Source organism: Dermacentor albipictus, chromosome 5, assembly GCF_038994185.2.
Source record: "Dermacentor albipictus isolate Rhodes 1998 colony chromosome 5, USDA_Dalb.pri_finalv2, whole genome shotgun sequence".
Taxonomy (NCBI): Eukaryota; Metazoa; Arthropoda; class Arachnida; order Ixodida; family Ixodidae; genus Dermacentor; species Dermacentor albipictus.
The window spans coordinates 69,903,597-69,919,845 of NC_091825.1; positions in this window are offsets into that span (position 1 = coordinate 69,903,597).

The window sequence follows — 16,249 nt, forward strand, 5'->3', positions numbered from 1 at the left end:
AACAATTTCTTCGAACGTGTTGCAAATTCCCAAATTGAGGAGGTCTTTTGTGTGCGTTCGGATGGGAAGGCCGAGGGCAAGCTTGAAGACTTTTCTCATTAAGGCATTGATCTTGTTGCGCTCCGATATGACCCGTTGTGCATAGCCCCTGAATAAGCGAGGTAGCATAGCACGAAGGGGTGGATAATCTGGACCAGATTGCCTTCTTTGATACCGTGGTACCTGTTGGTGATTCTTCGGATCAGGCCGAGGGCGCTTTCGGTCTTGGAACAAATACGTTTCAGGGCGGCTCCATTTGCCCCGTTCGACTCGATAAACATTCCTAGGACCCTGATAGTATCTAGCCGCGGTACTGGGGAGGCCTTACCAGTGAATTCCTAGGAACATGATAGTGTCTATTCGGGGTACTGGGGAGCTCTTACCGGTGAATAACGTAATGTAGCTCTCAGTTGCGGGCCTGCAGGACTGGTGCCGCCACTGGGCCTCTTCTTCTAGAGCAAGAGGTCTGATGTAGCGGGTGAGCACCTCAGCCCGGTGGCCATAAGATACCGCTCCGTCACATCGATGGCCTCTTGCAAAGGACCCTCGACCTGACCCTCACATCCGCTGGAGCAACAGATGGTGAGGTCATCAGTGTAGACCGTGTGGTTATTGTTCGGGATTTTGTTCAAGGTCCTCGACAGGTAGATCAGAGAATTGTTCAACAGCGTCGAGGAGATCATGGCCCCCTGAGGTGTTCCCTTTGGCCCAAGTTGAATTTCATGGGTCAAAAAGTCGTCAACCTTGAGTCTAGTGGACCTCGAGGAAAGGAAGAAGCGCAAAAAATTGTACGCCCGTTTGCTGACGTTACACTCTGTCAGGCTCTTGAGAATAAAGGCGTGCGATATGTTGTCAAAAGCCTTTTCCAGATCCAAGCCGAGAATTGCCTTAGTGTCGACCGAGGTAGTGTAGAGGAATACTGTGTAGGCTGCTTTCCAGCTCTTGGTAATGAGGCCGCTGCACCAGATTTCATTCATCTTGTGTGTAAAAAACTTGATTGAGTCGTCGTCGAGATGCTTGAGCATTTAGTTGGTGATCCCGTCGTGCCCAGGGGAAGATCTGCCGTTAAGGGATGCGAGAACCCGCTTGACCTCTGCCACGGTACAATCCTAGTCCATAGATGGTACGTCATGCTCTTCATACTCGGGAATCTGAGGGGCGGGGAGGCACAGGATCGTCCGGGGCCACCAGGTACTTGTCTATGAGCTGCTCCGTGACCGCCTCATCTGGGGTTGAGTCGGTGGCCAAATGGACAGCTTTCGCGAGAGCTCTCTTCTGATTGGACTTGGTGTTGCCATCGTGCAGTAGGTGCCTGGGGACACCCCAGCTTTTACCGTTATTGAGCTGGACCTCCACCGAGTCGCACAGCTCGTCCCATTGCTGCTTGCATAGCACATTGCAATGAGCCGCTATCAACTTGTTTATATCGGAAATTTTCTTGCGTAGTCTTCTGTTGTCGCGCTGAGCCTTACATCACACGAGCAGTGCCTGCTTGGCTTCCAATAGATGCGCGAGCCTACTGTTCATCCTGTCCACCTCCACGTTGGTTTGTCACCTCCTTGGTGGCTATAGCCGCATGCTTCTTTATCTCATCGCACCAAGAGTTTAGGTTAATATGCTTGTTAAGGACGCGCTCGGAACGGTTGGCTCGGAACAAGTCCCAGTCAGTGAACCTAAAGGTCCTCGTTTTGCTACGGGCAGCCTTTATCACCGCTTCGATGATGCAATGGTCGCTACCGAGGTCCATGGCTGTGTTGTTCCACTTGACATTTTCCAGATTCTTGACAAAGCTAAGATCTATCTTGTCAAAGGTAAGATCGTATATCGGCACACCGAGTTCCCTCTCCTGGTTGGAAAGTCTTTATCGGTTACCAGCGTATGATCTTCCTCCGTTGCCGCGTCTTATATGTCTCCACCCTTCTTCGTATTGGTACAGCAGCCCCACGCCTGATGCTAGGCAATAAAATCCCCCATGACGACTAGAGAATGACAGCCGGCCAAATGCACGGCGTTCTTGAGAATACCACCAGGCCTGAACCACCACCAAGCCTGAACGCGGGGTCTGCAGTAAACATTGAGTATGAAGATACTGTTTCTTCTTAGGCGCTGCTTAAGGGGGTCGAAAGGAATTCGGCCATTACGCACTCGACCCCATTTTCCGCGGGACGGAGGTCTCGCTGAAAGCACGTTAACTTTTTACTGACCAGGGTAGCGACCCCTTCCTCCTTCAGTGTAAGCCACCGTCAGGAAACCAGGGTGCTTGATGAGCTTGGTGATCTTCTCTTGCAAGGCGATTACTCGGGGTTCGTCCTTTACGCTTTTTAGGCATTGTCGCAGGGTCGCCCGTTTGCTGCGCAACCCTGTACAATTCCACTGCCACATTTGGTATGACGTTAGTTCCGTTATCCAAGTTTGGGCTTGGGGATGGATTGCGAAGGTGCCGCATTCAGAGTGGTACCCTCCGTCAGTGAGGCAATGACGCTGTGCTACTTTGGGACTTGTGTTGTAGATGTGCTTGGCAAAGATCCGTGGCTGGTCCCCTCCAGCCTAAGTATTCTAGTGCTGAGGGCAACCAGGCCCATCTGAGGGTGCGCGATCATTTCTTGTAATTGAGAGAGACCTGTCTGTATGTTGGAAATGGCGTTCTTGAGATCAGACAGGAGTTCTACCATCTCGTCTCTCCTTGAGTCGTCCAGGGCGCGACGCTTCACTGCAACCGTCTTGGGAGGGGCCTCCAGCGTGTCCATGGCCAAAGAACGTGTGGCAGGCTGAGAAGCTGGCTGTGTGAGCGCCAATCTTAGTATTTCCGCGATCTCGGCGGCTAGCCGACTGATTTCCTGCTTGAACAGATCGTTGTCTCTCCTAAGACTATCATTGGCACGCCTAACCTCGTCGAACTCGTTCGTGAGACGCGGGTCGTGCGAATCTTGAGAGTTGGACGCCTGCGTTTGGTTGCCATGGGTCCTTTCGGCCCATGTTAGAGAGGACTTGCCTTTACCGCCATTGGGGCTCTTTGATCGTGACCTGTTGGACGAGTCGCTCCTGATGCGGAACATGGAGCAGCCTCTGGAACTGGAGCTCGCTCGAGAAGGCAATGCGAGTCGCGACCTCGAGGTAGAACGACTACTGGAGCCCCTTCGGCTTGAAGCGTGATCTCTCGAGCACAAACGTCTTGTGCCCTAAGGTTGGTGCTAGATTAGGCTTGTGGATTGGAGGATCGAACCATCGGCGGCGTGGGGAGCTGCTCTTGCTGCCTGGCACGCTCGAAGCGTCGTCGTAGAATGATATACGGTGTCTTGAATCCATGCGCACTCTCTTTACTGGCGCTGAGGTGCGGACCACCGCAGATCTTGCATTTTTGGGTGCATTCATGATGCTCATAGGGATTTGGCTGGCTGCATCCCCGACAGACGACGTCGCTCGGTGTTGGACAGACATCGGCGCGATGCCCGAGTTTTCTGCAGGTGTGGCATACGTCCACTCGCTTTCGATATAGGGAACATTTTATCAGGAGCCTTCCGTACCTCACAAAGTTCGGTACCCGGTGCCCGTCAAAGGCGATGATAATGGCCCCAGTTTGAGCGATTCACTTGGCTGCTAGTGGAAAAAGGTTGTTCTGGTTAGCAATCTTGTCACCCACCATCGCCGGGTCGTATTGTTACGGTATGCCAGGTATGACCCCTTTCACGTGGAGTACGGGGCTGTCTCGTACGCGCAGAGTTTGTGGATGTCGCCTGAGATTGGGATTTGCTTGATGCGGGCATAGCGATCGGCATTCTCCCGTCTGGGAGTGCTGGCCACCATGATGTTTTGGTGTAAGTTCGGGCACAGAGTGTCTTTTGTGAACTCGTGCTGGCTGATGCCGGAGGCTGCAAGTATTGCGTCAGCCGCCGTGGCCGCTCCAATCTTGGAAATATTCAGCCCACCTCTTGTGTAATAATGATCTTCGTGTCTTCTTTGGGAAGAACCAGCATTCGGCTTGCCCTAATAATCTTAGTCTTCAGCGCTGCGGCGCTAGACATGGCGTTGCCATGGCGTTCGGGTTAGCTTCCCGCGTTGCGCCAGCTCTTCGATGCACCCGCTGTTTGCCATCCCTGCTCTTGAGTGACTTCCTCAGGGAGAATGTATTCTCCCTCGTCTTGATATTCCATGATGTTAGCGGACGATTGACACTAAGCCGCCCCGGAAGCCAACACATGATCACATGATCAAAAAAACATGGGTGTGATCAACACATTATCCGGCAGGTCCCATCACTTCATAGTGTAGGCGAATGAGCGTAACGTCAATACAGCTGGTTCTATTAAGCCTTCGGTGCTATATCCAGAAAGCACTCAACAAGTAGCAATGTTGCTGCAACGCCGCCTAAAGGGTAATGGTAATGAATGAGTAGGTGGGGAAAAAACGGATCGTTTGCATTATGCAAAATATGTGCTCCCCTATCGCTGACAACCTTAAATATGCAAGTTGGTCAGGCCCTATGGAACGTAGGGAGGTTAACCACATGCGTTTGGTTTGCTACTCTGTTCAGGAGAAAGGGAATTTGGGGATAGAAAGAGGCAATGTAGAGTTAAGGAAGAAAAAGGAAGGAATCGTAATAGTTGGACCAGGCTGGACTGACATGACCCCTATAGTCTGTCAGTGAGGCCAATCAATTTTATATATTGAATTAACGCCGGAGTAGTTTTTTTATTCTGCGAAGACTGGGTCCATCGCGCAAGAATCCATTCCCGGAAATCGTCGGCTATCTAGTGCGTTTATGAGTACTGTCTCAAGAATTTTATTATGGACGTTACGACGATGACAAAAACAGAATACGTGTTCGAGTGTCTCTCCAGATCTATATGAATAACGCATGAGTGAGTTAAGAATTTAGATAAGAATTGAGTAGGCCTTCGTAAAAAAAAGTCAAGGCTAACTAGAGATGCCAGCGTTAAGTTACACCACTGCTGGAAACGTGCAACGGCACTTGCAGCTTCAATATCCACTGAAGAGTCGACTTTGCGCAGGCGCCACTTCGAAATACTTGGTGTGGTCCAAGAGTTTCAGAGAGCAAAAGAGATCCCCTTGCGGCATCTCTTTTGGACAAGCATATAAAAAATATCTGTTTTTTATGGGGTGACTGGGAAGCATCCTAAGCAAGGTCATTGCCGACCATGCGGAAATGACCCGACAGCCATTACAATATGATACCATGTTTATTATAGAGGGCTATGTGGAGATTTTCGCTTGACTCAGATATGAATTGCTCAAATTCTGCGTCGTAAAGTGAACTGCAAACTCTTAAGGGCTGCCTTGGAGTGACAGAAAACTAGCCACTCCTGAGGTTGTGCTTATAAGATGTAAATAATAAGCGCACGTAGACCTGCAAGTTATACTGCCATAGGCGTCCTCATATGGGACACAGTGAACTTGATGATCATTACATGTAAGGCCGGAATGATAACAGCACTTGCAGAGCTGGCACCGTGCACCAAACTACCAGCGTACATGTAAATCTGCAGGAGTGGCTGAACGGGCATCTTGGCAACGTGGCATCTTTGGTTAGCAGCCTTACGGTATGCATGAAAAGTAGGACAAGTGACAGGAAAAGGCGCTGTTTCCTGTCACTCCTCTTAATTCCCATGTAGATTGTCAAATCGCTAACAAAATATGTATATTTACATTCTTTCACCATGCGCCTCATTGAATAATACCATAGTCGTCTGGCATTCTTGCGTGACCGGTCTTCGTCGCAATTCAAGGAATCATGAGGCGTGCTTGCGGCTGTCGTAGGCACCACAGACAAGACAGAACCCTTGCTGCTGCGGTGAAACCCGATGGGCGGCAGCCTAGATGCGCTACTGCAAGCTCTGAAAGCGAGGCTTTAGTGGTAGTATGCAATGCAGCAATAGAACCATTGGGGGCGTGACAGAAGTGCCTATTGTGTGCTCTCAGGTTGTCAAAGATGATGTAAGTTGGGATCCGATAGTGAGTCTTTAGGGATCATCATAGCTGCACGAGTTGCGGCACGCTGTGGTAGCACAAAAGACATGCCCAGTGACTAGCTTTGCAAACTCTCGAGGGTGCGGTTATTTACTTGCCGTGTTTCGGCAAAGTGGGTGAGCTGTTACATAAAAAGCCCGCAAACCGAGCTCTGTACAGCTGCAGCATGTACGCTAACAATGCGCCTCAAGTTGCTCAGAACAAGAACACCAGTAAGCAAGCTGTGAAAGTTAATATCTTCTCCTGGTAAGAGCAGTGAGCTACCGCGAAAGGCATCTTTTAGTAACCATACCTAAGAAGTGATGAAGAGCCTCGTATCAAAGTTAACAGTTAAAGTGTTGTGGCTAACTATAAATATGGACTTAAATTGGGAGTTACGTCATGTGAACTCTCGCGCTGAAGCACGAGCAATCTTTATGTGTGTATATCCAGCAGCTCCCGAGGAACAAGTAGACCCGAGTTTCCATGTTCACGCTATACTTTTGAGCAAGAAACAATCGCTGAGAGAAGCATTCAAGGTGGGACAAGATAAGTCAACTGGATACTGAAGCTTTAATGTTGCACATAATTTTAGTAACGTCGACGTGCTTAACGTCCTAAAACACTCTTATACGAAATGCTGCCTTCTAGGTATAAAGCCGGCTAAAGCATGATTAGCTTAACAAACTACGAAAACGCACTACACAATAATGCAAAAGGTTGGCTTCAACATGTTGCACGGGAACGAAATTCACGAACCACCTTAACCATTTGTTTGGGTCGTAGGGGGCAGTATGTACCAACGTTACTAGACTAGTTTCAGTTTTAAAACTCGGCGCTGCTGCGCGGAACCGCCACCCGCCTGCGCCTTCGTGGCGCTGCAGTAGCGCCCGGCTTCACTTACTCACTAGCCGGCTACGCGGGCGGGCCGGATTAAGCACGCGGTGCAGCGTTGGTGTATTCTGTGGTTCGTTTTTGACAGCGAATTTCAGCTAGCATGTCATCCGTGGTACTGTAGCCTTCGCCGAGTTTCTTAAGAATATCAGCAGACGATGCCGACGAGCTGCGTACCTGGCTGCATAGGCCGTTATCGGAACGATGTCGGCATTTCGGCGCACCACTTTTTCTGTGCTCCCAGCAACGCGACGCTTCGCTCGGCGTGAGACAGAGCGATTCCTCGTGCTGACCGGGAAATTGTCTTGTCTTGTGTCCCAGACAGTGGTGTGTACCCACTATGGTGGATTGGCCAAGAAGCAGGCGGTTTTCCGTATGGTTAGAAGTAGAGAGAAACTAGATTTGTATAGTGGAGCGTGGGACGATAGTACTGTAATTTAGAAGTGTAATTAAATATTGTTAGGAATTCCGATAAAATAAGTAAACGTAAAAAATGAAATAAATTAAATTATGGATAATTTTAAAAATTCAGCAGGTCTTTTTGTGTCTCTAATAAAATTGTTAACTGCCAGAAAAGCATCCCTGTGGCTGGATCCCAGTGATGTCGCCCCAAAAGAAAGAATGGTTGGCGAGGTTAGCGAGGGGCCAAGTTTGGTAAATCAGTATTCTAATAGTTTTCTTTGTCTTAGAAAGCGGCGGCACGAGAGAAAGTAATGTCCGATAGTTTCAGGTTTACTGCAAAAAGAACATAAAGGGGACACTGCGAGACCAGACCTGTGTAAGTAAATATTTAGAGGAGGTATGCCGTATGCGACCTCTCAATTTTGTAAAAGAAGCTTCCAATTGCCTTGAAGGACACCAATTAGTATTCCATGGGAAGCCAAGGTGGTGGAAATCAGAAGACAGTGTTAGAATGGATATTCCAGAGTTTTGATCTATAGCGAAATTTCTGTACCTAGCCGCGGTGCCATAAGCTGATGTCGGCAAAACAAATATGATAAGGCCGTTCAGGGAAGCTCGTGCGAGTGAATCAGCCATTTCATTCAAGTGCAACCCGTGATGTCCCGGTACCCAAAGCAAACGTACTTTTCGTAAGTACGGAGGCACCATCGAATGAAATGTTATTTGAATTACTGAATTTAAAGATGCAGTTAGTGCTGTTCATACAGATAGCGAGTCGGCCACAATAACAGCTAATGGGTCATTTTGGACTTTCTGCGAAATCCACGGCACGCGCTCGTGCCACTGCTCCCGCGTTCGTCGTCGTCTTCCACAGCTGGCGGCGTGGCCGTTCATCTTTCCAGCGTTGAATTTCACTTCACTTCTGTCGTCGTAATGGGGAGGCCGGGTACGGGGGCACGAGCCATTGCTTAAGGGAGTATGAGCCACTCATCGTCTTACGTAACGAAAAGATTTAATTTTGAAGAAGTTTAATTTCGAAGAATCAAGCAGCAAATCGCAGGCGAAGGCTGCTAACCATGTCGCCGAGCAAACTCGAGACATCGAATGCAAGCGACAACTGCGGACGGCGAGCATACCGTCAGTGACGTCGTTCTCTCCGTCGCAGCCGATTTTGTGTGTAACCTCATAACTGACAAATACTTTAATGAACCCTCGGGATTAACCCAGTGACAAAAACAGGGGCCGTACGTTTCAGCTTCGCAGATTAAGCATTATCACGGAATGAAAAATCTGACTTTTTTTTGGCTTTTGTGCACAAAGACCAACCTCATCTTTCTTTTTGTAGCGCTTCTTTGGCGTGGTGAGAAGCTTCGGTGGGGATAATGATGGCCAGATGTTCAGGCTCGTGAGCCTAAACTGCGCGAAATGTTAAGACGACAGGAAGAAACACGCGACGTTTAGAAACACAGCTTCTGCGCTTCGCTGTATGCGTTTCTTCCTTTCGTGCAGTTTACCCTTCTTTCAGTATTAACGAACCGGCGCGATAAATCTTATTGCTGTAGGTGGACCGCTTTCTCGTGGTATCACTATTTCGGACAAGGGAGAACGCCAGCGAGCGTGAAACACGCGCAAACTGCCCGTCCGCACGAGCTCAAGGCTGCGACGAGGCGTCTGCAGTGGAGCCCGATGAAACAGCGTTGCCCTCTGGCGGCTGTCACAGAAGTGGCGACAGCGGCTATAAGCGCGCGGGCGGGGAGTTTTACAACTGAAGCTAGTCTAGTAACGTTGGTATGTACCTACTCATTCACTTTAGTACCTCTTTCATTGCACGCAGTGCGCAAGAAAAGAATAATAGCTACGACACCTTGAGCTTGCAAGTATTCATTGCCACGCGCCATCACGACTTCGTTTTTTCCTCACCATCCCTCAAAGAACCGATGCCAAGCAGTGCTGATTACCGGCGATCATTCCTCACCTGAAAGAAGAAGAAGAAGAAGAAGAAAAAAATGTTCATTACATTTTCAAAACGTTGAAAGCTCACAGGACTTCGCGTTGTTTAATGAAGAAGTTTCGTGATAATCCCCAGGCTGCAAAGATTGATCCTCTGCAATTGGGACTGCAGAGCTGAACAGGTAATTGCGAAGGGTATTTTCAGCCACTCTTGCCAGCCACTCTTGCCATCTACCGTCGACAAACGATGTGAGGCCTCTGAACAGCGTTTGCCAACACTAGCTGGTCATAAACTTTGATAGACGCAAAATGAGACAGGTTGCGAGACTGCATGCGAGATTGCAAGCGTTCAAAGCGTAGCAAGCAAATGCATTCAACATATCAGGATTACGCTCCAGAAATGCAAGATTGCTAATGGCGATGTTTTTCGCAAGCGCTAAGTTTGGCGATACACCGCTGCACTTGCAAAGTGGCCTAACGAAATCAACGTAGGAAGGACATCGATTATTTATTTATTTATTTACTTATTTATTTATTTAAGATGTCCTTAGAGGCCTCGTATGAGGTATCTGGTAAGGTGGGCGTCACCGAACGAGTAAAAGAGCGTATATAGTGGGCATAAAACAGTACATAACATACGTACATTTTTAATAGACAGTATAACGATGTACACGCAACATTTTATACAAACAATAAAGCATTGCACAAAAATAATAGGACCAGTAATGCAGATATTAAAGATTCAAAAAAAGATACAGCTGTTTCGGTAAACAATGTAAAAAATATAGCCACTCCAACGTCATAGGACAATAGATACAAGAATATTAAACGAAAAAAGAGCTCACAAACAAGAGAGCACATAGAACCCACATACCTGGAAAACAGAAGAAGATGCATCATACATTTCATTGAAGTTAGTCAGAGGAATATGAACATAAGAGCTGGTGGAATTTATCGGCATTTATTTTGGAGACAATGAAATAAGGAAGAGCGTTCCTCAACCGAATGGCACGAAGAACCGGCGACCAATTGGATGCATGAGTGTTCCCGTAGATGCGTGTGAAGCGGAGATGATTATTTAATATGCTAGATGTGCAAGATGTGACTTGAAGCCGTAAAGAAGATTTCCTAGCAGCATCAACGTACTTGTGAAATAACGATATGAGTGCAATATCAGGTCGAGTACATAGGGGCGGAAGTAAAATATCATATTTTATTTGTGAGATGCTTCAATTGTAGGTATAGTTACGTGAGATAAACATAGCGGCCTTATTTTGAACTGATTATAATAAGCTGCTTAGGTTGTTATGATGGGGGACCAAAATAGAGAGGCATATTGGAGCTGGGAGCGAACAAACATCTGATAAGCTGGCTTGCGGATGTTGGAGGGCAATTACTTAGGTTTCGGCGTAAGTACACCAGTGATTTTAAAGCATTAGCTCATATAGCAGTAACCTGATGGGTCCGGGAAAGGCTGATGGGTCCACGAAAGTTCAGAAGGGCTAGAAACTATAAGCATGTGAACAGTGTCAATTGCACGCACTTCTGTACGTGAATGAATTCATGAGGAGGCACACGTCCTGCCGGTTGCGCATGGCAGCTTCAACTAAGCAGGTCAGCGAACATTCAAAACCCCAAGTGTGCGTAAAAACGTTGTTTAAATTTCCGGGCTTTTCGGCACTGAAAGGACGATCCGATGATAATGCACGCCGCTGTGGAGAGAGACAGACAAAGAACTTCAACGGGGTCCTGAGTAGCGCCGCACTTAGAGCAGCACCGCTGGCAGCTCCCACGTGAGGATGGGGAGCCCTAGCTACACCGCCGCTTTGTGGGCTCTCTGGACAACCCAGTGTTGTGGGAGAAGCTCGGAACTCTTGATGGCAGAGCTTCACTCCTCCTCGGTGACTTCACTGGGTCCCCGTAACGAGGGGCACCACCAGAGCATCTTCAGAATAATTTTGACCACCTTGGTTTGTTTCGCACGTACCAAACGCACGGTACGTGGTAGTTTTGCTTCGATAAAACAGAACTGACTTTCCCTGAATAACAGATATTAGTATCAGCTCACGCTACGACAGCCATATCTCTATTAACCGCAGAGTGCATGCGTTAATACAGTAATAAACTCTATTCCACGTCAAGTGTACTCCCAGTACCGATAAATATGGTTTCCTACCTATGGGTTAGCCGATGCACAACTTTACACGATGATGCATCACTTTGACCATGTTTTTAGAAGTTGCGCGAGGAGCAGCGTTATTGAAAACAATTTGTAATATACCTATAAGACTCATGAACAGCCAGCGTAGCACATCCCTTTCTCTCGCTAAATATGTTTAAGGACGCATGTAACAATAGTCGCTGTTGATTTGATAAATATCTTATGGTACAGCATAAAAGGGAAGTATATACATTGATTCATGGAAAAAAAAAATTCGTGCAAATAAAGAGGGAACAGCTGAGTGAGCAGACTGGGAACCCGGAACCACGTTGTAAATGGATTCGATAACCTCTTTCCGGGGCTGAGTGCTGCTGATGTGTGATGAGTAGTTATAGGCATGCACTCCTTTCGTACATTTTTCTCTCATCACTAAGGCTGTAAATTCTTCAAGTAAAATAAGCCGAAGGTCTACATTTACAGTGGTGAGTTTCCGCGCCTCGAGTTTTACAAAAGCATTGACAATATGCAATAGTATCGTTGTCGGTATAGCCAGCGCATAAACTTAGGTAAATAAGATGTTCTTGTGAAGAGACTCCAAGGAAGTTGAGAAGCGCTAACACTGGAGCAGACTGTGCGTAGTGTTTTCACTTGCACACCATGCGGTGAGATAAAGTAATCAAAAGAGGTGCGAAATGTCACAAGGAGGGCGCTCGATGGTTGTACGGGTATACATAAAGCCCGTCATACACATTGAGAATTGCCTTTATGATTTCTGATTTCACCTCTTCGGGGAAGGGGGGGGGGGAGGCTTGGGAGATTAACATGTGGTGCGGTATAATGAGGCGTAGTCGCCCCAGTGAGAACATTGACACGAGAACAGCCCTGAATACAGCAGAGAAGCAGCAACTTTGTGGCAAACACACTCATAAGCCAACTGCAGCGCAGTAAATGATAGCCGTTCAATAGCAACACCCCTCGTTCAATCAGCCTATAATTAATTTGCATAAAATTAGACAAAGGAATTTTACTGCTAAGCATTATATAGGAAGCTATCGGTAGTGTTCCGCAAGGTAATGCAAGGTCATTTTGTATTTCTCGGTTTACGTTCAATACTACATTTCCTGCTTACAAATCCGGCAAACGAATGCCCCAATCTAATCTTAAACGTCACAATGTCTATAATACTAAACATATATGAGTATATATAAGCAGTAGCTAAATATTGAAATTTAAAATAGGATTCAATTTCATTCTTTTATGTGGTGAAGGTTGAAAATAGCCAGTCTTTATAAAAGATGCATTAACGGATCATTTAAAATGAGTCACCTAACCACATGGTAATTTGGAGGTACTGGGAATTCCAGACATGAAGGACATATAACCCACATATAAATCAGAGACTCCGCCTTCTCCTTGCGCTAGAGTCACATGTACAGCGAAACTGGCTCGGCGGCATGGGTACACTAATGGAAGCAGTGATTCAACACAAGGCGACACTCACCCTCTCCAGAGCTGCTTCTGCCCTCCCGAAGACTGCGAATATTGTTTTACCACAGAAGGTTAGCGTCGCTTCAAAGCTGTGTGGCAGAAAAGCCAGGGATAGGGAGCGCTACGCTCATTTAACGAAAGAGAAGCAAGAAGGTTTAGCTCGCAACCGCGCCAGTTAGGAGCCACTATGCGATGCTTCGCACCATGATTGTTCCGCTTTAGGGAGTTTCCGCCCGCAATTTTTAGTGAGTCGGTTTCATCCCGTCTGCTTCTCTTTAAGCCGACGTGTCACAATATAAAGCATTTAATGAAATATCCGAATCCTGTATTTCTAGTTTTTTTTTGCATTTAATGATTAAGAAATTTTAAAACTTAGACAGCACAACTGCAGAAAGTAATCGAGTACTTTGGTTGCCGAAAATTCCATATGACGGAAACGAAAGCGAAAAAAAAGGCAGAAAATGTGGCATGAAAATGGTATGTAGCCGAATGGGCTTCTTTCCTGTCGTGTTCAAGTTTGCTCGAGCTTCAGTAACTTCCGATACCGGCTATCGTCTCAAGGCATGAGAACAGTTCGTCGCGCGAAACCTACATGGCGCGTTCGATCGATGTTCCTTTGTGGACTTGCTAAACTTTGTTGCCGGTGCGCTTGGTCAAGCTCTTCATGTGCGCATTGATTCCGCGGGCCGTCGATAGTTCCTTGATTATTGGTAGGGGGCGTCTTGGTCTGAAGAACAGGCTCAATATTGATCTGTGTATGCATCCTGCATGGTTTTTCTATTACGTGTACTTTTTTTAGAGCGTTCTTGCATTGGACCACAACGACCCGGATTGGGCTTTGAGTTATCAATAGAAGCCCGTTTATTTTCCGCTGTCATCTTTTTTTTTAAAGAAATGAGGATCATAAAGAGATGGAGCAGTTCGCTGCAGAGGTCGCGGTAAACGAATCGATAAGGTATCTAGAAGAGAAACAGTGATCTTAGATTCCTCTGAGCGCAACCCCGGCTGTTCGCGGAACCATCGCGCATTGAAGATTCAGGTAACAAGTAGATGATAGGTAGGATACATAAGTTACATCGATGAAGAGGACATTTTCAGCGCCGACTGGCAGTATGAAAAAAGATAATCAACTTCCTGGCGCTAAGGAAATTAAAGAGAGCGCTTGTTAATATTCTTGGGGAAAAATGTGTGCAACTTCCCATTATTTCTTACAGGCATTAATTTATTCGTGCGACACTCAGCATTTGTTTATTGTTGCTATTGTAATGAAGAAAAGAAGATAATGACATCGCAATCATCATCAATAGCGGAAGGCATGAGATCGGCGCTCGAACACGACCATCTTGTTCTCCCGACCTACTGTTCCGAGCTACCGCCTGTTTGTTGGACTCGTCCAATAAACCTCCTTACATTTGGTGGAGGTGCTGGGTACGTACATCGCCGGCACCCTGGAACTCCGATCCCGTACGTTGCACTCGACCATGCAAGCTGACGCTGCCCAACCGCCACCATCTGTCCCGGGCGCCGTTTGCCAAGGTCCGGTTCGGCAGCGAGACCCCCCGGTATTTTCGGGTACGGAAGACCAGGACGTCGAGGACTGGCTGTCGGCCTACGAAAAAATTAGTGGACCCAACAAGTGGGATGACGCTGCTACGCTGAGTACTGCGAACTTTTACGTGGCTTGCATGGCGGAGCTTTGGTATACGAACAATGAATCGGAATTTGAGAACTGGTCCGCTTTTAAGGAGGCAATATCTGCCGTTGTCAGTCGCCCTGCCTTACGGAAGTTACGCGCCGAGCAACGCCTGCGCACACGAGCATAGGAACCAAACGAAACTTTTACCGCCTATATTGAGGAAATAATCGATCTCTGCAGGCGCGCCGATGCTTCAATGAGCGAAAGTGCCAAAATACAGCATATTATGAAGGGGGTCGACAACGATATCTTTCAAATGCTTCTTGCGAAGTCTCCTGGCACAGTGTCTAAAGTGGTAACTCTGTGCCACAGCTATGACGAATTGAGAAGGCAGCGGGCTCTCACCCGACGTTCATCTCACACGTACAGTCAACCACTCGCTGCACTGGTCATCGTGCCTGACCAGTCACACCTTCTCGCACAAATGAAAGAATTTGTGCTTGAGGATCTGGCCCGCCAGTTGTCTTTCCTGCCGTTTGCTCAGCGGCAAGAGCTCCCACAGCCGCAGCAACTGCAGCGACCAATCCCGTTGGCTCCCGTGCTTCGACACGTTATCCAAGAACAGATTTCCGAGGCCATGCCGGTGCCCATTCAGCAGCAACCTGTCGCCGCGCCTCTTAGCTACGCTGACGTAGTAAAGCGGCAGCAGCTTCAACAGCCCTCACCGTCCCATGGTGTGTCGTATGCTGCACCCCCGATTCAGCCGTGCGTGACATGGGCTGCTCCCATCACATCGAATCCCTCGCGAACGCGCGACAATCGGCTGATCTGTTTTGCATGCGGTGGCCCTGGTCATATCACCCGATTCTGCCGCCATCGCGCGCCAGAATACTCAGACGCCCGCGGAACTACATGGATCGTCCCCGCTCTCGTTATGAAAGTCCGGGTCTGCAAACAAGCCCGTCTTCACGTGACAATCCGCAACCCACCTCTCGTCGCTCAACTTCACCCCTCACCAATCCTTGTCACCCATGCGTCTTCGACCAGCTCCTGAAAATTAGGGAAACTAGCCCCCGCAGTTCGTGAGGCACGAACTGCGCTGTCGAAATGCCGAAGTCCTCGAACTTTGCCGTCGAATATAGTCGAAGTTTTTGTAGAAGGCACCCGTGCATATGCTCTCGTCGATACCGGTGCTGCCGTTTCTGTTATAGACGCCACACTTTGCCGCAAACTTCGGAAGGTGACCACGCCTCTTCAGATGATGTCCTTACGTACAGCGAATGGAGACCCTGCTCGGCCTATAGCTGCCTGCACTGCTCGACTTATTATCGCTAAAGAACTACATTGTTTAGTTTATCGTCCTTTCATCCTGCTCGCATGACATCATACTTGGCTGGGACTTTCTATCGCATAATCACGCCGTTATTGATTGTGCCAGATCTGAACATGGGCTCTTCCCGTTGTGTGACCAGTCCTAAAACCCCGTTCATCAAGCCGCACACAAACTATTCGTAACAGAAGACACAGAAATTCCGCCGAAAGCAGCTGTTTTGCTCCCCGCGTTCTGCGACAGCATATGTGATGAAGCTGCATTCTTTGAACCATCACGCCTCCTTCTAAGTCGGAAGCCACTTCTGCCTTATTCGACCCTCTCTATTTTGAATGGAACAAGCGCTCTCTGCCTCACAAATCCTCATCCATATCCCGTCTAACTT